This window comes from Hemicordylus capensis, chromosome 4 (genome assembly GCF_027244095.1).
Source record: "Hemicordylus capensis ecotype Gifberg chromosome 4, rHemCap1.1.pri, whole genome shotgun sequence".
In the NCBI taxonomy this organism is placed as follows: domain Eukaryota; kingdom Metazoa; phylum Chordata; class Lepidosauria; order Squamata; family Cordylidae; genus Hemicordylus; species Hemicordylus capensis.
In genome coordinates, this window is record NC_069660.1 from 105,686,900 (window position 1) to 105,707,519 (window position 20,620).

Consider the following 20,620-nt stretch of genomic DNA (forward strand, 5'->3'; position numbering starts at 1 on the left):
ACGTTTACCTAGCTAACTACCCTGCTACTGCCTATTAATAGTTATAGACTGGGGCAGGCGAAAAAAGGTGCATGCTAAGGCCAGTCAAGCGTATACCCAAAAAATTCCTGCCCGGCCCCTGAAAGGCGACCAGCAGTGCCCAGCCTATACCTGAGGGAGGGAGGGAGTCAGAGAGAGGACTGAGCCGGCGCAGGCGCACAGCCGGCTCCCCTGTTCAGGCCCTGCCCAGGAAGCACGTCGGGGCCAATGGGAGCTGGCTCCTAGTGCCACGTGTCCCTCCTAGGTGGAGGCTGGGGGCAAACGAGCTGCGCCGCCTAGAAGGGCGGCGACCGGTTAGCTTCTCTGTTGACTTGTGTGAGGCACCATCACTCTGCCTTCCTTGTTGGAACTTCTATACCCTGCCCGTTCTCTGCCCTGATTGCCTATGGAGGAGGACAGAAGGTGGAAAGGGACTTCCAGCTGGGGCTCTGCATTCTGCCAATGGGAGTGTTTTCACATCCATAATCTATTTTGTAAGCCTAACATTATGTTGGTATAGGAGATCCAGGCAATTGCGAAAGAAGCATAGGATTCTGAGAATCCTGACCACTCTCCCCAACACATCCCAGTCTCCCCCACACCCTCCATTCTAATACTGTCCCTCTGGCACAAGGCTGCCATGCATGCCCCCACATGCCCGACCCACAGCCTTCCTTTCAGGGCCATAACTACAACTGAACAAGGTGGAGTGCAGCCCTGGGCCCCTGCGGGAGAAAGCTCTGCTGGCTGGGTGACAGCGTGCTCTTTGCTCCCCCCTTCCTGTGTGTCTCTGATGAAGGCTGAGGCAGGCAGGGGCTGATCTTCACTTTTTATCCCAGGGCCTGCTTCAGCCTTGCCACACCCCTGCTTCCTTTGACATGACTTCACTATGTCAGCATGACTTTGTGTTCTACCGACACAAGAGAGTTGCAGTCCTATCCTACCCAAGGGCAGACTTGAGCACAAGATCATCATGTGATTCTCTCCGTTATAGATTAAGCAGGTCTCCCTTGAGTCTTGCAAAGACTGTTGGCTACAAGTGCTTCATGTTTTTTCTGTTCCATTTACAGAAATTAAGGAAACCACTTCAGAAGAGGTGGTTTTCTACCTATTTCACGACCTCAAGGCGACCTTTCACTGACAGAGGGGTGGATCGCAGGCACCTCCCATGGGAAAGAGCATTTTCTTCAAGTTAATCACCTTCTTCAGAAGTTGCATCAGGTGGGAGAGAAAAGCAGGAGGGGTGGCACAAATAACACATTCTTAGCACTAAAGAACAAAATACATAGGATGGGGCATGTGGGTGCTACATCCAGACCCTGAGAATGTTCCTGTACACACTAGGAGGATTTGTACTTTGCAGGAAGCAAAGGTCGTTTTGGGGTGGGGTTTGGAGGGGGAGTTGGGCTTGTGTTAGAAAAGCTTCTCTATGGGCATTATTGTTACAGAACAAAAATTAGCTGGATCACTCTTGTCCCAAAATTACCATAGCTTGATAGGTTATGGTAAAACCAGCATAGAGATAATCACCTGCTAATCTCCTTACACCCACCAATGTGAAAGGCACAGGCTCCAGATTCTGCTTGTCATGAGCATGCTTGAATTAACTACATTAATTTAATATCAGAAGGGCTTGGGCTGTACTCCTTATAGAATATCTGCAACCTATTCACATGTTATGTTCAACACTTATACAATCTGTGTTGAACACAGATAAGCAATACGCCTCCTATCTGTATCCTGCATTTCAGGGGGCCTGTACCCAGGTTCGCATTTAAAATTAATGCAGCTGTAGTTACTTACACAAAACATGTACATGTGTGTGCAAACATCTGGATGCAGGTACAACCCTAATGTCTGAATAGGGCTGAGCACACTCAGCAATTTTTACTATCTGGATAGGAAGGGAAAGTCCTGCTTACATTATAAAAATTCTTAAACAGGCCTCTCCAAAATTTCCCTAGAGGGCAAAACAGAGATAGCAACTTCCCAGGGATAGTACTAGAAAAGAGGGTTGGTCCCTTTAGCTATCTCTACTCACTGCCCCTAAATGAATCTGAGAAATGTTGAGGCGTATCTCTACAGTCATTTCTAAATTAACATTTGGCGCTCCATCATGTAGGCAAAAACCTGCACATCTAAAGGCCTACAGCGCCTCTCTTATCAAAATGCAAAGGCATATATATACCTCACTGAGCAATCTTGCTGTTAAACACAAAAACAGCAGCAGAAATGGCCAACTTCACTGTGTGCCTTGCAAGTTAACTTCAGTCACACACACATCATTCTTGCTGCCCCTCCCCATCTCGCACCCTGCCATTTGCACACTTGACTGAACAAACCTTATCCAGCTGCAGAGTGTTTTAGCAAATTAACAGCCTCAACTGTCTCTGACCAGCCAAGGGATACAACACAAACATGTTTGCTCTAAAAACAAGAGCATGCAGTGTTCATGCCCCTATAGATGTTTACCATATCGTTTATACGATCTGCATGTTTACAACAGTTTTGGAAAGGGAAAAAACCACTCACCAGCAGGGCAAAGGCCTATTGATCCTCCCCTCCAGCGCCTGGGATCTGTTTGCTTTTGCAATCTCTTCCTCAGCTTCTGGCTCTCCGGAAGCCATTCACTGATCCGCTGTGATATCATGCTAGGCCTGGGCAGATAGAAATGCCACAGCCCCTCTGGCTTAACTGCTCTGTTGTCATAGACTGCTTCTACACTAGAGCTGTTTGGCTCTACTGAGGCATTGCTTTTCTGCAATCAGCCAGAAGCAGAATTAAAATGGTGGTGGCACACAGCACTCAATATAGTGCTATATCATCTGGCAGTGCCCACCCCTATGGACCAGATCCTATAACATTTACTCAGAAGTAAGTTGTGTTCAGAAAGGCCCCCTTATAACTGTAATTAGAAGCTTCTTGCTTGCGCCAGCTTTATTGATTAATGTACTGATGAGTTTCCCCTAATGAGACATTTCCTCTTCCCTTCAAGGTAGGTGAGAGAACCAGCTTTAATTACTGTTTTCCTCTCATTGGCTTGCACGATGTACAGTGTTACATTTCTATAACACTCTACCCTGGGGCTGCTGCAGACTCCTGGCACTGCAGTGAATGAGCTGTTGCCAAGCAGTGCTACTCCTGTTTTCCCCATTTGCAACCATGGAGAAAACAGGGCTAGCAGCATGACTTGTGCAACCACTCTCCTTTAGAACAGCTTTGGAGTCCACAGCAGCCCTGGAGTGTAGCGTTACGATGATGCCACACTGCATATCATGTACCCCCAGTATGTTTTAATTTTCTTTCTTTTATTGCAAAATAATGTTAAGAACATAAGAACAGCCCTGCTGGATCATGCCCAAGGCCCATAAATAAATAATAATAATAATCTAGTCCAGCATCCTGTTTCACACAGTGGCCCGCCAGATGCCAATGTTACCTGGAGGACAGTCAGTTAAGCTTATTATGATCATTCTTATTTAGTGCAACTGAATAAAAAAAACCTTAATTCTGTAGTTGCTACCACCTCATCTGGCCTTCTCTGTTGCCGCCCCAAGACTCCGGAATGTGCTCCCCATCTCTGACAACTTTTTAAAAGTCTCTGAAGGCACATTTATTTACCCAAGCTTTTTAACTAGACTTGTGGTTTTAAATTGTTTTTGTTTTATGTTGCATAAAGCGTCCAGAGACGGAAGTGGTGTACAAATATCTATATTATCATTTCTCCAAGACGGGACATGCGTGGCGACGTGGTAGGAAGGAGGCGATTGGCTGTTCTCCAAGATGGGCCATGCATGGCGACGTGGTGGGAAGGAGGCGATTGGTTGAGTTTGCAAGCAGAAGCACCTGATTGGGCAGTGGGGATTCCATATGCAGAGCATGCAAGCAGAAGCACCTGATTGGGCAGTGGGGATTCCCTATGCAGATAAGGAGGAGGGGCCTGTGATGGTTAAGGTCAGTTGGAATGCAGCTGTTACTGGTCGGAAGATGTTCTTGATATAAAAGGATAGCAGGCAGGGTTCTGCAAAAAGACAGGTTGTGAGGGAGGAAAGAGCCCCTTCAGGAGAAGGAGGCTGCCGTTGTGTAAATGAACAAAATCTGTTAACTCAGGGAGGGAGGAAGAAAAAACATGAAGAGAGGGGGAAGAAAGAGTGGAGGATAGCGAGTGGAAGAGAGAGAAAGAGAAAAAGAAGGGAGGAGGAAGAGAGACAGAAGGAAGGGCAAGGGACGGGCCTGAGCCTGTCAGCAGCCTGACAGGGGAATGAGTGGCCATGGCGGCACTGGCAGCGAGGAAGGGTCCAGGCAACCACTGCTGCTGTTTGGGGCTACTGAGGCCATTGTAAGAGGGAGGCAGGCAGGCAGGCAAGGGATGGGCCTGGGCCTGTCAGTGGCCTGAGGGGAATGAGCGGCCATGGTGGTGGCAGCAACAAGGAACGGCCCAGTCAACCACTGCTGCTGCTCCTGAAGGGAGGAGCAGGAGCGGGGAGCGGGTGAGGGTGGAGAGGTCTCTGGGGATAGGGGGCTGCAGCTTGGCCAATAGGCAGCAGCAATGCTGCAGCCATGACCAAGAAGGGTGAGGAGGATGGAAGCAACGGGATGGAGGAGGAGCAGGAGTGCAGACCAGGTGAGGGTGGGGAGATCTCTGAGGTGAGGGGAGCAATCAAGTACTAACGCGCAGATGCTCTAGAGCATGCAAGAGTTCCAGCATTGAAGCGGAGATAAATAATGGCTGTGGTCAGGATGCAGAGGTAGAGGGCTGGCAGGCGAAGCCCCTCTGGCCAGAAGAGGTGGGTGGACAGCTGGCAAAGCCCCTCTGGCCAGGAAGAGGAGGCGGTGGTGGGGATAAATAATACCGGTGGTGAGGAGGTGGGCAGATGGCGGGCAAAGCCCTACCAGCCAGGAGGAGAAGGTGGGAGGCGGTGGTGGGATGGCCTGGCCCTGGCCCACCCAATGGGGAGAGCTGGGGGGGGAGCAAGCAAGCGAGCAGTGGGGGGAGAACGAGCGAGCGAGTGGCGGGGAGCAGGAGCGGCGGGGGAGAGCGAGCGAGAGAGCTGCGGGGGGGAGAGCGAGCTGTGGGAGATGTCACAGTCTCTGTACACAACTGCACAGATGCTCTGTGTGGGGTCAGTTAGTAATAAATAAATAAGTCAAATTTAGCCATGATTAGATGTTAATAAATTTTGCCTGTGCATACAATCAAGATTTCTGATTTAAAATGACATGGGTTTCTGCTAGGAGCCACATCTTCATCAACAGGGCAACAGAGATATGGCTCATCTCTGGACTCGACACAGTGCCTCCAGGGCCAGTGTTAGGGGTTGGCATCACTGGGCAGCTGCCAAGGGCCCACTGTTGATCCCCAAGACCACCTCTGTGCCCAGAGTTATTGACTCTCTCAAGGCCTACCTAGTAGGACTGTGCCCATGGAGGACAGCTTGCCAAGCACCCCCTAAAACCTGGACCAAGCCATAGGTACCGCCACCACTCTCTGGTAGCAACTTGGCTGGAGTCATGCCTGGGACTGGTCATCCTGCCCACGCTTTCTTGCTCCCACTTTGGGGAGCTGAGCATTACCAAATTGGGGCTCACACTCCTGGGGTGGAGACAGCAAGCATGTGGAAACTTAGGATGGCTTTGGACATGGGGATGCCCTACTTACTGGGAGCATAATTTTAATTGACTTAAATAATTTTGATCAATTAACATTGCCATTATTTATTACATTTTATATCCTACTTTGTTGTTCAGAAATCTCAATGGCTCACCAGCGATTCCAGGAGCAGATCATATCCATTCTACCTTAGCTTTGATTGATAGATTGATCAAGTGCCATTCAGTTGGTGTTGACTCTTAGCAACCACATGGATAGATTCTCTCCAGGGTGATCTGTCTTCAACTTGGCCTTTAAGGTCTCTCAGTGGTGCATTCATTGCTGTCGTAATTGAGTCCATCCACCTTGCTGCTGGTCATCCTCTTCTCTTTCCTTCAACTTTTCCCAGCATTATGGACTTCTCAAGGGAGCTGGATCTTTGCATAATGTGCATAGTAAATACTTTACTATGCTTTACTAGTAAATAGGTTTACTATTGCTATAATTCTGGTATACTATAGGCCCAAAGTATATGCCTGGAGATACCTAGGCAATCTAACCCCAAAGATTAGGCATTTTGACACATATTGAGAAGAAGCTATGAGAACAGCAGGCAGCAGATAAAGTCAGGCAGAGGTCCGATCACTGCCAGAGTGTCATCACTGGAGTTGCCACTTTTTATAGTAGAGCTCCTGTGCCTTTCACATTTTCATGACAAACAGACATTCAACAAGTTTAGGTTTTCACAGTGGGGAGAGGCAATGGGGGAAAGCTGAACATGCATCTGAACATTTCAGACTGCTATATGCAAGAGCCCTATGAGAAGCAATGTAGAAACCTATATCAAAAGTTTCATTTTAGCTAGTGCTGTTCTCCAGAGTTCATGAAAACAGATACGCTGGTAGAGGGAATATGCTCAGGCAAAGGGCCCAGTATTAAATTAAGGAAGGTGAATATGACTTCTAGCAATATATTTTCCCCTCAATGAGCAGCTGTGGGATCTTTCTTTCTCTCGCTCTCTCTTCACACACACAGAGCTGGGTAGAGGGGAAAGAGGCTGACTGTCACCAAAGTAAAGTAAATAAACAGGACCATACCTGCTTCTAGGGTTGCCAGTCCAAATTCTGGGAGGCCTCCTGCACCTTTGAGAGTTGCACAAAAAGGCAGATTTCCATCAGGTGCAGCTTCTCTTGCTGCTGTGGCACTATCACGGGGAAAACTGCACCAGATAAAATTCTGCCTTCCGTGTAACACTGCCTTCCATGCAAGAAGGTTCAGTGTCTGCTTCCAGCCCAGACATCCAGTGGCTCTTTTTGAGAGTATTGTACCCAGGGGCGTAACTATAATAGGGCAAGGGGAGACAGTTGTCTGGGGGCCCACTGCCTTGGGGGGCCCCCCCAGAGGCAAGTCACATGACTGACTCCCCCAGCTGCGAATACGCCCGGCCTTCCTTCAGTTGTATTCATTCATCCTCCGAAATGGATGTGAGTGTTAAGACTTAGAACTATCAGAACAGGATGTTTTTCTCTAGTCCCATTAAATGACTTGCATCGCCCACAATTTACAAAACCATTTTAAAAACAATTTAAGATGACGATCTCTTGTAGCACATAGGTGTCATTCATATATACATATACATATATGTGCTTTTTGTTACCACTATTCAGCCTCATTTAAGATTTCTTTACTTCATGAGCTGAGCTTCAGTGTGTGTGTGTGTGGGGGGGTCATTTTAAAGTCTTGTCTCTGGGCCCACTCCAACCTTGCTACGCCCCTGATTGTACCTCAGTGGTAGAACACATGCCTTGAGTGCAGAAGGTTGCAAATTTTATCCCTTGTGTCTCCAAGTAGGATTGGGGAAATTCCCTGTCTGAAATACCTAGAGAGCCACTGCCAGTCAGGGTAGACCATGCTGGCCTACATAGACCAGTGGTCTGACCCAGTAGAAGCAACTTCAGATGTTCACTTCATAAAGCTTTACCAGTAGAAGAGATATAAACCTTAGGAGGCTCCAGTTGAGAGAAAGCTATGGAGACCCAGAGACTACAGCACTGGACATAGGTTTGAGACAGCTGGGTTAACAGTTCATCTCATACAGCTCATAAAGTCACAATGTGGCCTGGAGCAAGTGACTTTTAGCCTCAGTTCCCATCTCATTTTAGCCTCAGTTCCCATCTCAGTTCCCATCTAAGCAACACTTACCAACCATGTATGGTTTTTATGAAAGTTTATATCACAGTAAAGGTTATAAAGCATTTTTAGTTATTTATTTTATTTTGCAAGTTAATGTTTTCAGTTCTTTGAAGACTAACTTAACTCAAAGGAATTGTACTTAATATCACACTGCCAATCTTTATTCTCTCTCTAATTAATGTGTGGTTTATCCAGTCATTTATCTTTTAAACTGTAAACATTTATCCAGCTTCAGTGAGTTTTCTCAGCAGGACTCTGTAGTGTGTTCTTCATTCTGGAAAACTCAGAGATGTCTTCATTTCTCAAAGACAAAACATGGCCCTAACCTGATTTTCCATCCAAGCGCGCCTTCTAGCAAAATTTCCCCATTTTGTTTTGGTTTTATTGATAATCTAGCTGGTTGTGGGGTTTACTTTGAAAATAAAATGGAGCCTTTTCAGATGTGTGGTAGGAGGCTGCAGAATGCAGATCACAAGTAACATTTTTGTTTCTGTCCACATAGAAAAATGTCAAATGACAGGACAACACTCTTTATCAGCCTTATGTAAAACTGTGTTTCTTTCAGCCAAGGTTTCCCATTCTAAAAAGGTTACTCACATGAGAGGGATGTAATGTTTTCAACTGGTGGGTTTACCAGGAGGGCTTTCCACTCAAGGGTGCAGGGTGATCATCCACTGTAACAAAAGACTGCACAGGACTTCTAAAGAGTGTGTATTAACCTATATAAAGCATGTACAAACTCCTAAGCTGCATAAAATAATGCAATTTAAACTAGCCCCAAATTACTGTTATCTTCATAAATACTTCCCCCACCACAATCAACACTCAATACTCTTCTGTTACCAGGAGTGCCATTTTTCCTTCCTTCCTTGCTAGGATTAACACTCTGAGTGCCAAGAGGATTAAGGAAGTGGCAATAACTAACTGCCTGTTACAGGTTAACTTCTTCTTTTTTTTGCCAACTACATCTGCACAACCAAAGTACCCAGCAGCTTTGTCTTTGAAAACATACCGGGAAGTGATGGTTTGCTTCAGTGCTGTACAGCAAGTTCAGTCACTCCCTTCCAGGAAAACCGGACTTGGCTTCTGCCAAGTCACTCTTGCTCTTGCTTCACTAAATTCTTATACAAACATTTTTTTCCCCTTTCTGCTGTGGGTTCCTCTCACCCCCCGCCCCCCGCAGACGTGAATGATAAAGAAAAATCTTGTGGCAACTGAAAATTGCAGAGGTACATCATATTCACTCAAAGTACAAAATGTTGCAACCAACTGTGTGTGCTTTAATTCTGTTGACATTTATGGGTATATGCCTGTTTGCATAAATGTGTGCAGCCCACCTTTTTTTAAAAAAATAAAATATTTCCCCCCTGGTAGTATCAGCCTGTTTTCTGCTGCACTGAAGCAAATGAGTGCAGCAGAATATGATACATTTCCAGTGGTCCCAGCACAGATCCAAAGAAACCAGGGTTCAACATTGGGCCTTATTTCCATCTAATTTGGCCAGATCCATACAAAGCTCTAAATGGCTTAGGTCCAGGGTATTTAAGAGAACATCAGTTGCCACCGGCTTGTCTGGTGGCTACACAGGGACGGACCTTCTGTGTTGCTGCCCTGAGACTCTGGAATGCGTCCCCTGCAGAAATAAGAGCCTCCCATCTCTGACAACTTTTTAAAAGTACATAAAGACTTATCTCTTCACCCAAGCTTTTTAATTTGACTGTGGTTTTAAATTGCTTTAAGGTTTTTTGTTTGTGTTTTAACTTGTTTTATATTGTTGTAAACCGCCCAGAGATGGAAGTTTGGGTTGGTGAACAAATTTGATAAATAAATAAATAAAAATACAAGGAGAGAGCTCATACCTTCAAGAGTGGTGGAAAATTCCACCAAGTGCAGTTTCTTCTATTCTGAAGCGGTGTAGTGGTGAAAACCACACGAGGAGCATTTCCAGACAGCAGGCTTTACCACAAGTTTGAATTTGCGCCCCCAAACCAACAAAATTGTGGATTTTTTTTTTACCTCAGACATAGATCAGGCTCCACTCTAACATGCAATGAAAAACCCAAATCATGTCTGGAGTGCTCCCCGATAGCTTGCAGGGACTTCGGGGTAAATCTGTCTGATATGTGAATGCACACCCTCCATTCCAGAAGAGAAGCGAGCTAAATGTTGAAGATGGAGTTCCAGTGCACCAACCATTAGGGGCATTGGGAGTAGAGGTAGTTAGTAAGGGTCTCCCTACCTGTCCCTGCTTGCCTCTACTCTATGACCCCTGCCTTGACGCCTCAGGTACTTCCTGTAGTGAGTCAGTCCTCTCCCTTTCCTCCTAGAGAAGATGGAAATCTCTCTCTCTCTCCCTCTCCCTACCTCTTAATTATGTAGTTAATAAATAGGATAGGTCTTTACTATCTCAAATGTATTTCCCAATAAATCAATGTCGTTTAGACTCTACAATGATCTCCATGTGTGCTACTTAAATAGCTGCAACAATTAAACTCTGCACTCTATAACTGGAGTGGTAGCTTCCTTGTTGGTGCTTTGCTAAATAATCACAAACCCCAACACTAAAAACCCTGTCTGGAAATGCTCCAGGTGAAATTCCATATAACTCTTTTTTAAAAGTCCTCCCAGGCTCAAGACCAGCAGGTCCACATACAAGTAGATCTGATGCACTTGTGCTTCTTCAGAATCCCTGCAAGGTGCAACTGTATAACACAGGTTTTTTTAGGGAGGTGAGGAAAGCACCTTTGTGTCACTTGCACCAAGGATGGACCCAATTCCCTCAATTCCACCTCAGTGATGCGCCAGCAGTACTCAATACTAAGGAAAAGGTTGGCAATCTTGGGTACCCAGATGTTGAACTACAATTCCCATCACCCCCAGCCATTAGGGTGATGGCTTTTATTGGGCATGATGGGCATTATAGTCCATCATCACCTGGGGAACCAAGACTGTGAACCCCTCTACTAAGAGAAAAGGCAAAGTCAATATGGGGTAAAGTTGCAAGGCTCTGCACTGTATGCCTTCCATTGGAATGTTGATTTAGCTGCAGCAACTCAAGTTTCTGTTTATGCTGTAGCAGCTGTAGCTGTAGCAATCCTATAAGGCTGGATTGCCCAGCATTCTCTCCATCAGTGGAGGCTGACCCAATGAGCTGCCCTTGGGCTAGATATTATACAGGTCTAAACTGGTCAGTTTGGTTTCATAGTAACGTTTGTCTGTTGAATCTCGACTATTGAATCAAGGTGCTGCTAAGCTATTGAATCAAGGTGTTGTTAATAAACAGGATTATTAACAGGGTTATATATACAGCTCCATGGCAGAGCTCTCTTATTGCAGAGTTTAATCTCCTAGTTCAGGGGTTCCCAACAGGGGCTACTAGTACCCCTAGCGGTACTTGAGAGGCTTCCAGGGGGTACTCAGAGCTGTCCTGCCTTCCCACACTGCAGCTGCACCATTGGACTACTCCAGTCACTGAATAACATAATTCATCAGCAATCTGACTGCAACTGAATTAATAGGACACATTTACTTCTCCCATTAATTTAAATGGGAGTACTCATTAGTAGCTTAGACTACTCAAGTCACTGTCTTACATCCAGACTATCTCATAACTGTAACATTTAAAGTTGAGTTACAGCACACGCACATGACTTCCATGTGATACCTGAGCTGAAGGTTTGTGACAGAAGGGGGTACACATGTTGGGAATCCCTAACCTAGCCCAAGAGAAGAGAAGGAGAGGGGATGGCATCTGGAGGCTGGGTTATACTCAAGGAGACAATACACAGTTCATTCACTGCCTGTGACAACCACAGTAGCAGGATCAATGCTGATTAACTCCAGCACATTCTACTTTCTGGTCTTTTTCATCACCTTTTCTTTGCAAATTCTCCCATGCATTCAGACAGCATGGGCCAGTAGTAAAAGGCCTGTGTTGTTATTTTCTTTAGTAACCAATGAAGGAGAGAGGGTAAACAGCATACATTAGTCTTTGAGATATCCTGGCTCAGTCAGTCTCCCCAGCCTTCTGCTGTGAAGGGAAGCTTCCCAGGCAATTGCTGTCCCCTTGCTGTTAATGAGCAGCATGAAGTAAACAAGACTCCCTTGTGGACTGCCTTGACCCAGACTTGGAGGAAAGCAGCTGGCCAACTGCCCACGCTCATGTTCAGCCACATGGCTTCAGAGCCAAACAAGTGGGGAGGCTTGCATTTTCCCAGCTGTGTGATCCACTCGCTAAATGCCTGGCCAAGAATCCACAGGCAAGCCCAGCGAGGAGACGAAAGGAAGCCGCTTCAGTTACGTTGTGCTTTCCCCCTCCCATTAGAAACTGAGAAACTCAGGGTCACCAGATGTCCCTTTATTTTAAGGGGCAGACAATAATTGAAAGTGGTGTCTTTCCCCAGAAAATTGCATCTCATAGAACAATGAAATTGTTGTAACTTGCAACAGTTCTTGCAATGTTGGTCTGTCAGACTCTGGAGATCTGGATAAAATGCTTTCAAAGGTAAACTTTTAAGTTCAGATTTTGTTAGCTTCCAGATTCAGCTTTATCATTCCTGTTATAGAACATAATGTCACTTATTCCGCCATTTGACATGTCCTGCCCCTCACACTGCACACAGATCCTAACATAGTGAGAGCTGTGGGGATGCTTCACAGCACCATCATAATTACTAGCATAGAGCTCTCATTGCCCAAGACTTCCCCATTGTTTTTAATTTCAAAAAGGAAGATAAATAGGCATTTCCCTTGCAGCAAGGCTCTTCCTTGTGAGCCTTGCAGCAAGGCTCTTCCTGTGCATCACCAAACAAAGATCGCTCACAGCAATGTCCAGCAAGATACATATTATTCTCCCATCAAGCCTTGATGGGAGTATTGCTCAGTGGCAGAGACGCTCTTGCCCCTGGACTTTGGGGCCGAAGACCTAGGCCCTCCACACAGCCCCTGGGGCACCCCGTAGCCTCTTTAGACATCCTGGGTGGTGTGGTTGCCTGGTGCAGCATGATGCTTAATTTGCAGAGGAGGGAAGGGGGGCCTCCAAAGGCCTTTAGGTACAGGCTCCAAAATGACCTCGGCGCACCTCTGCTCAGTGGTAAAGCACCTGCCTGCTTTGCAGATTTAAAACCCCCAGGTTCTGTCCCTGGCATCTTCTGATAGGGTGGGGAAAGACCCTTGACTGAAGTCCTGGAAAGCTGCTACCCATCCATGTAGACAACAGAGCTAAATAGATTAATGATGTGACATAGTATAAGGCAGCTTCATATATTCAATGCTTGATTGCAGGAATCAATGAAATTTTGAGAAGGGCTCAGAGGCTGGTCTTGTGGTAACAAGCATGACTTGTCCCCTTAGTTAAGCAGGGTCTGCCCTGGTTGCACATAAATGGGAGACTAGAAGTGTGAGCACTGTAAGATATTCCCCTTAGGGGATAGGGCTACCCTGGGGAGAGCAAGGTTCCAAGTTCCCACCCTGGCATCTCCAAGACAGGGTTGAGAGAGATTCCTGCCTGCAACCTTGGAGAAGCTGCTGCCAGTCTGTGTAGACAATACTGAGCTAGATAGACCAGTGGTCTGACTCAGTATATGGCAGCTTCCTATGTGGTCTCTTGTTCATAAGAACATAAGAGTAGCCCTGCTGGATCAGGTCCAAGGCCAGTGGTGGACGGTGAGGGCAGCACTGGGTGGTGGCGGCAAAAGGACTTGTAAGAGGCCAGGTGAGCGCTGTAGCTGTGGTGTTGGATGCTGTGTGGAGTGCCGCTACTCGTGGCAGCTTGCAGGTGCCAGCAGTACCACTGGTAATAACCTTTTAAAAGTACTTCTCTCCAGCTCCCCAGCGCCTCCCTCACCGGCTGCCCACTGTCCAAGAACTGTCCAGAATCCTGTTTCATAGAGTGGCCCACCAGATGCCTCTGGAAAGCCCACAGGCAAAAGATGAAGGCATGCCCACTCTCCCAAAACTGGTATTCAGAGGCATCTTGCCTCTGAGCCCCATGAAAGCCTAGCCATCAAGACAAGTAGCCATTGATAGACCACTCATCCATGAATTTGTCTAAGCCCCTATTAAAGCCATCCAAGCTTGTGATTCCATGGTAGAGAATTCCATAGATGAGTTATGTGTTGTGTGAAAAAGTACTTCCTTTTGTCAGTCCTAAATTTCCTGGCATGACTCCCTGGTTCTAGTGTTGTGAGAGAGGAAGGAAATTTTCTCTCTATCCACACTCTCCATTCCATCGGCACTTTGCCTGCATCCCCAATACCATGCTTTAGAATTTGTACACAATAAATCCCAGAGCTTACCTCCCTTTCATGTCTGCCTGTCTCATGTGGATTGCAAGGCCTCTGGGCAAGACTGGGCCAATTCTGCTTGCACACACTGTCTAGCACCCTGCTGGAAATACAGAATGCTAACTTTAAAAAACAAACAACCAAATGTTGACTTTTTAAAAAGAGAGACCAGAGTATAAGACACACATTTGCATTTGTTTAAATGGAGAAATGAAATTGTAGTCCAGTCAACAATTATGATAACAAAAAAGGCTGTACATCGCTTTGCTTTGTTTTTTGTTTTCGCTCTTTCTTCAAAGGAGTATGCAGAGAACAATCTCCTTTCTTTTGTATCATGTTTACAAAGGAATCAAACATTGGGCTTTTACACTGCCGTGTCGTGTCTTGAGAGAAAACTTCACAGTGGCACACTGAAGAGTCTAATAAAGTCAGCAACAACAACAGGGTTATTGCCAGGTTTCACACAGCAGGAAGGAAGCAATACAAGGCTACAGTCAAGATTTCATGGTGAGGAAGAAAAAGGGCCAGCACAGATGACATTGGTAAGGGGCTGGGGATAACACATAAAGCAGGAAGGCAAACAGACAAAACACATTGTCTCTGTTCAAGAAAATAATTAAAATAAAATAAAATAAAATAATAATAATGCAATATTTGCAGCTTCGTTGGACTCTATAGATGTCTGCGCCATGACTTCAGAAGTCACTTGGCCTTCAAAACACTTCCAGTCGTGATGGTTATACTGACATTCATAAATTTTGAAGACATTTCACCATACACAGAGTGCCACTTCCTTCTAGTTTTAAAATACTTCATTACTCAGAGTCAAATAATTCATCTGTAAGAGTTCTGAGGAAATTAGGATCTTCCTAACCTTCCTAATCTTGTTTGGTACAAGAGGATCACCCAGACAAGCACAGAGGGCCAGACTCATTTAAGCCACAATCTCCTCACAGGTTCTATTCTGTCAAGTGCTGCTATGCTCTAACACATATCTGAATTCCTATGTCTTCAGTAGTCATGAATATGGGAGAATTTCATCTGATGTGGCTACTGTCATCATTGTACCAGTATTAAGGAAGAAACTAAACAGCACCAGCAGGGATGGAGCAAGGCTGCTGGGAGCAGGGGCATGTCTAGGGGTAGGGCAGGCAGGGCATGTGCCCTGGGTGCCACTTGAAGGGGGCGCCATTTTGTAAAATTATTTTTTTAAAAAAATGGCTGCCAAAAACAAAATGGCCACCGTGCATGCTCAAATGGCCGCTGTGAGGTCCTAGGTCTTGCCAGGCCTTGCAGAGGCCCTTTGAGCATGCGTGGTGGCCATTTTGTTTTCAGTGGCCATTTTTTAAAAAAAGATTTTTTTAAATGGCCACTGCAGATGCTCAAATGGTCCCTGCGAGGCCCTAGAGGCCGGGGGGGGGGGGAGGAACCTTTGCAAACCACCTCAGCCTTTAGGAAGCCCCCCCAAAGGGGCTACAGGTAAAAAAAATAATAATATATAATATAAGTCACTGTACACATATTCAGATTGGCACTATGTACAGAGAATCAGGGCTTGTGAATACTGAGCTGATGCTTATGAGCTAGGATTGTATTCATTTGCTCTTACTTTGCTTCTTGTGATAAGTGAGTTAAATGTGATGTCTTGCTAATATGGCTATTAATGGTGAATTTGTCTTTGAATCAGTGTGAAATCCTTAATATTAAGGCCCACTGGGAGTTTCTTGCTCTCTTTCTCTCATTTTAACTGTCTTTCTGAAAGACTAGAATATATTCCAAGCAGTGACACAGTTTACTCTGCATATCCTTTAATTATTTACAGAGTATCTGGGAAAAGTCAGATTCTCCATTTATTTTTAAAACTTGTGTAATGGTGATGCTACAATACATAGTAGAGAATTAGACAGGCACTTCTGTTTAGTTTTCCAAGTACACCTCCACATAGTATTTGCGTATTTCATGAGCCCCAGCATACTGAAATTTGTAGTTTTCCAGCATTTTTTAATCTGGCTACGTCCACTGCTAAATAGTTTTTGAAAGATTAAAAGATTAACGAGCCTGACTTGTACTTTTCAGCTGATATTATGGTAAAGTTATCTGAAAGATGGGTGTCAGATGCTTGGACAGGGGGCGCAATTTCAGTGTTTGCCCTAGGCGCTATTTTCCCTAGATACGCCTCTGGCTGGGAGCCCTGAGACAAGAACTGAAGATGGGCGCCTACCCCGCAGGCCCCCTACCAGGGGCGTAAACTATAATAGGGCAAGGGGAGACAGTTGTCTGGTGGCCCACTGCCTTGGGGCCCCCCCCAGAGGCAAGTCACATGACTGACTCCCCCAGCCGTGCACCCACCAGGGCATTCTTCAGTTGTATTCATCCTCCAAAATTGATGTGGGTGTTAAGACCTGGAGCTACCAGAACAGCATGTCTTTCTCTAGTACCATTAAATGACTTGCATCGTCCACAATTTACAAAACCTTTAAAAAAATAATTTAAGATGATGTTCTATTGTGGCACATAGGAGATAGATAGATAGATAGATAGATAGATAGATAGATAGATAGATAGATAGATAGATGATTTCTTTACTTCATGAGCTGAGCTTCAGTGAGGGGGGGGCCATTTTAAAATCTTGTCTCTGGGCCCACTCCAACCTTGCTACGTCCCTGCCCCTATCTTCTTCTCTTCTCCCCTTGTCCTTGCTGCAGAAGAACTGAAAAACAAATGGAGAAAATGGTGAATGGTGAAAAACAAAACATTCTCCACACATCTTTTCTCTCCCACCTATGCAAATAATATCACCCGGTAGACTAGTCCTCCGAGGCAGGCAGACATTGCAAGTCCAGAGCGGAGGACTGGTTTACCCACCAACCCCAATTGGTAGACCTCAATAAATTGGGTCTTTCCAACCACAATTGGAAAAACAGCACCGTTTTGAGGCCCTTGTGCAGCTGAGCGGGTTTCTGAATCCAACCCTTTCTAGTGCACATTTACTGAAGAGGAAGCCCATTGAACTAAATCATTTACTTCTGTGCAAGCCCACTTGCATACTACAAGGCAAAGAGCAGGGAGAGAGAACAGTCACTTACTTAAAAGGAAGTCCATTGAATTGAATCATGATTCATTTATTTCTGTGCAATCCCACAGCCCTCACTGAAGGAGCGCTCGCCCTCCCCCTCACCCTCCTATCTATCTATCTATCTATCTATCTATTTATCTATCTGGAGACACGCCAGTTCCTGTCTTTCCCCCTTCCTGGCTCGCCACAGGATTCCCTTTCGCTCCCCCCCCCATAAGCAGTTCCCTTGTTTTGTCACTCCAATGGGTCTCCTCACACACTCTACTTCCTCTATCTCTCTCTTTTTAAAATTCCCCCCGGTTATTGTTTGCGCAAAACTGGAATGATGCAAGGCAAAGTTAGATTTGTTTTGGAACTGCACTTCCCCCTGCAGGTGGATTAGCACAAGGCAGCCGAGAAGTTACAAAACATTTTTTCACACCCACCTCCCCTGCAAATCCATTGGCCCAAATGGAGCAGGAGGAGGGGCAGATAAACGCATTTCAAGGAAAATATGGACAGTGCTGCCTTGAAAACACATTGCAATAGATGGAAAATATGAATGGCCACCAGCTTAAAACAAAGCATTGAATAACGCTTTACTCTCGGTTTTAAACCGTTGCACTATTCCGTCACACTTTGCAATGTGTGACACTTTTGCAACCCATTGCAAATCTCGTAGTGTGTAAAACGCCCTAATCACTGATCTGGCTTTTGCATATCACATGCCCACATAGGAGTTTTCTAAGTTCAGCACATTTAGCACACAAGTGAAGGCTGATGCTGCAGTTCGGGGCCAGGGGGAGGTAGCCTGTGTCACAGGTCATCTGCATCTGTCTGCCACCTGCAATTGATCCTGCAATTCTATCAGTCTGCTGAGCCGGCACTGAAGAGGTCAGCAGGAATGCCAGTATTTGGTGGTTGGGGTCCTCAGGGCTTAATCACAGCCAAAGTTAACTGGGGCCTAACACTGGGATGAAATCTGAAATGTTGCTCAGCCCTGGACTATATGAAGTAATAATGAAGAAGAGAATGTATTTGAGCATGTGCTGAATTTATTTATTGTATTCCTATAATATAGATCATATTTCACAAATTAGTACACAAGGTGATGATGAACAAAAACTAATATGAAATCAACTATAAAAGCACTAACCACAATAAATAAATCATAATGTGGCAGAATGGTGTCTCAAATAATCCATGGCAGAACGTCTTTGCAAACCCAGACCCAAATAATGACAGGACATGTGTAGTTGGAAGAAACAAGGGCCACTTTATTGAATTATTACAAATCTGCAACAAGGAATTGAATTAAAGTGCGGGTATCCCCTATGTGGGTCAATCTCATAGGAGGTATGCCCACAGGAGGACGAAGGACTGGGCTTTGATTCAGCTCAGAACCAGTTCGAACCTTATCTCGACCGCAAGGTTACCCCTGACGAGGTGATGCATGCCAGCCCACCTCAACCCAGGTAGCGACCTCTGAGCGGTGTTTGCTGGCATGCATCCAAGTGAGAGTGGATCCGGCCCGAGTGTCGCAAGATCACCAAGCCTTTCTCCATATTCTCACTCACCGTAACAGCCCTCCAGCCAACACCTATGTAAATTAACCTACCCTGACGTCCACTCAACTGCAACGTGACCAAATAACCCAGTGACAACCTCAACAAAATCAGTGAGATGTAGGCAAAAAAAGGCCCCAACTGTAGCCAATCAGCTGAGACCCACAAAAACTCCTACTTGGCCCCAAAAGGCAACCAGAATATCCCCCACTGAGTCATGGGATGGGCGAGAGGGTGCCTGCCCGCAGAATAACTGAGAAAGAATGAAACGAAGCCGGCTGCTTATGCAGGCGCTCCTGTGCTCTGATTGGTCCGTCCACAACATGTGGTGGGCGACAAAAATGGAGGCCCGTGTGCCTGCTTCTCAGGCTGGGCCTGCAACTCCAGCCCTGGTATCACTGCTGAAGCAGCGAAGGAGATGGGGAGCGGCTTTCCATCACAATTAGGATTAGGGGCAAGAGTTTCAGAAGAGATATGGTATAATCAGGAAGCTTGCATGCTAGATCTCATTTTGGTAATTAAGCTCTAAATGCACTGAGTGTGTATGGCTGATACTTTCTTCCCTCTTCAAAGGCAGAATATTTACTTTAAGTAGGCATCATTTGCTAACAAGAACACAACAGAGGATATTCCTAGGTTATATGTACATTACAATTTGGTGAGAGCACAGAAGTGCAGGATGTTATGTTAGGTACAGGATTCACCTTCCTAAGAATCTCAGTTTTCATGTTCAAAAAGCATGTATCTAGTCCTTATGATTGCAAATATAGGCTTTTAAAATATATTTGTATTAAGAATAAAATTATACTATAATCTTCTATGATGTGGCATAGAATGTTAATGTTTAAAATGAAATGTTATAGAGGCCTGTGGGAAGATATCAAATAGAATCAAGAATTAATAGAACACTGGAGTCCATACATCTCATCTTAGAATCGACAAAACCCACAAGAGCATGTAATATAAGAGATGCTTGATGTTATTTAATGTCTTTGGAAGTAAAGGTGTGATTTTAAAAAGGATGCTCTCTGTGTAGATCAATTATCTTTGTTATACTATAGGTAACTGTTGTAAATGCTCTTTGATTTTGATTGCAAAGATTGTAAATGCTTTGAAGCAATGAAGTTTCAAAATTAATAGAAGTGGCTGAACAAGATTGGGAGTGTTTGGGGATGAGGCTTCAATGTCTTGCAGAGTTAGCAAGAGCAGGATAAATTATGGATAACAGGAAAATCTGCAGAATAAATTATGAAAATAAGTGAAATAGCATACATTTGCTCTGTTTGCATCACTTATGCAGGTAAGAATATTCCAGTGTCCTTGGTGCAAAATTTGCATTGCCTTTACACAGAATGTTAAATGTGCAATGTACATATCCTAGAAACTGCTGAGTAGTAGCTTGCTTTCCCTGGACACTGACTGTTGAATTAGCAGTAACAGGAAATTCAGATCGCATGGGACGGGAGAGTGGGAGCAGCTTCAGTAATCCTGATCAGTACGAGAGGAACCTCATTTGGTGTATGTGCTTGGCGGTTCTCAGTCAAGCACATATACACCTTCAGGCCAAATATTTGCACTGTGAAATTTATTACCAGGGCATATTTGTTTTACACGCACCACGTAATTTGCATTTTGAAGAGCTTTTGGAGCATCTCCTGTCTTGTGGAGGAAAACAACTTCCAAAGACGCCTTTCGTAACCAACTCAGTTTGCTTCCTTGTTTTCAGAGAAGCCCAGCAGGGAAACTACAAGGAAACATATGGACTCTGCTCTTGTTTGACATGAGCACTGCTAAGTCAACTTTCCACAAAGCCCAAGCTGGAGGCTTCTGCTTTACACTCAGGAAGCTTTGCCACTTAATGCAGCTTTCCAGTTAGTATACCTGGGTTAATGAAGCATTTATGGCTCTTATCGTT

At 45.2% G+C, this 20,620-nt stretch overlaps 1 long non-coding RNA gene across 2 annotated transcripts in view; it reads right to left on the reverse strand.

Annotated features, from left to right (window-relative positions):
• LOC128323872 (uncharacterized) overlaps positions 1-20,620 on the reverse strand; it is a 51,645-nt gene that overhangs the window by 25,937 nt on the left and 5,088 nt on the right. Inside the window, exons 1-3 of one of the 2 annotated variants that reach the window (XR_008306498.1) lie at positions 18,759-19,002; positions 16,672-16,795; positions 14,098-14,188 (exon numbers count right to left, since the gene is read on the reverse strand). This is a non-coding gene — a long non-coding RNA (uncharacterized LOC128323872). Of the gene's footprint in view, positions 1-14,097; positions 14,189-16,671; positions 16,796-18,758; positions 19,003-20,620 lie in introns of those variants that run through there. The other variant, XR_008306497.1, reaches the window with a different exon arrangement.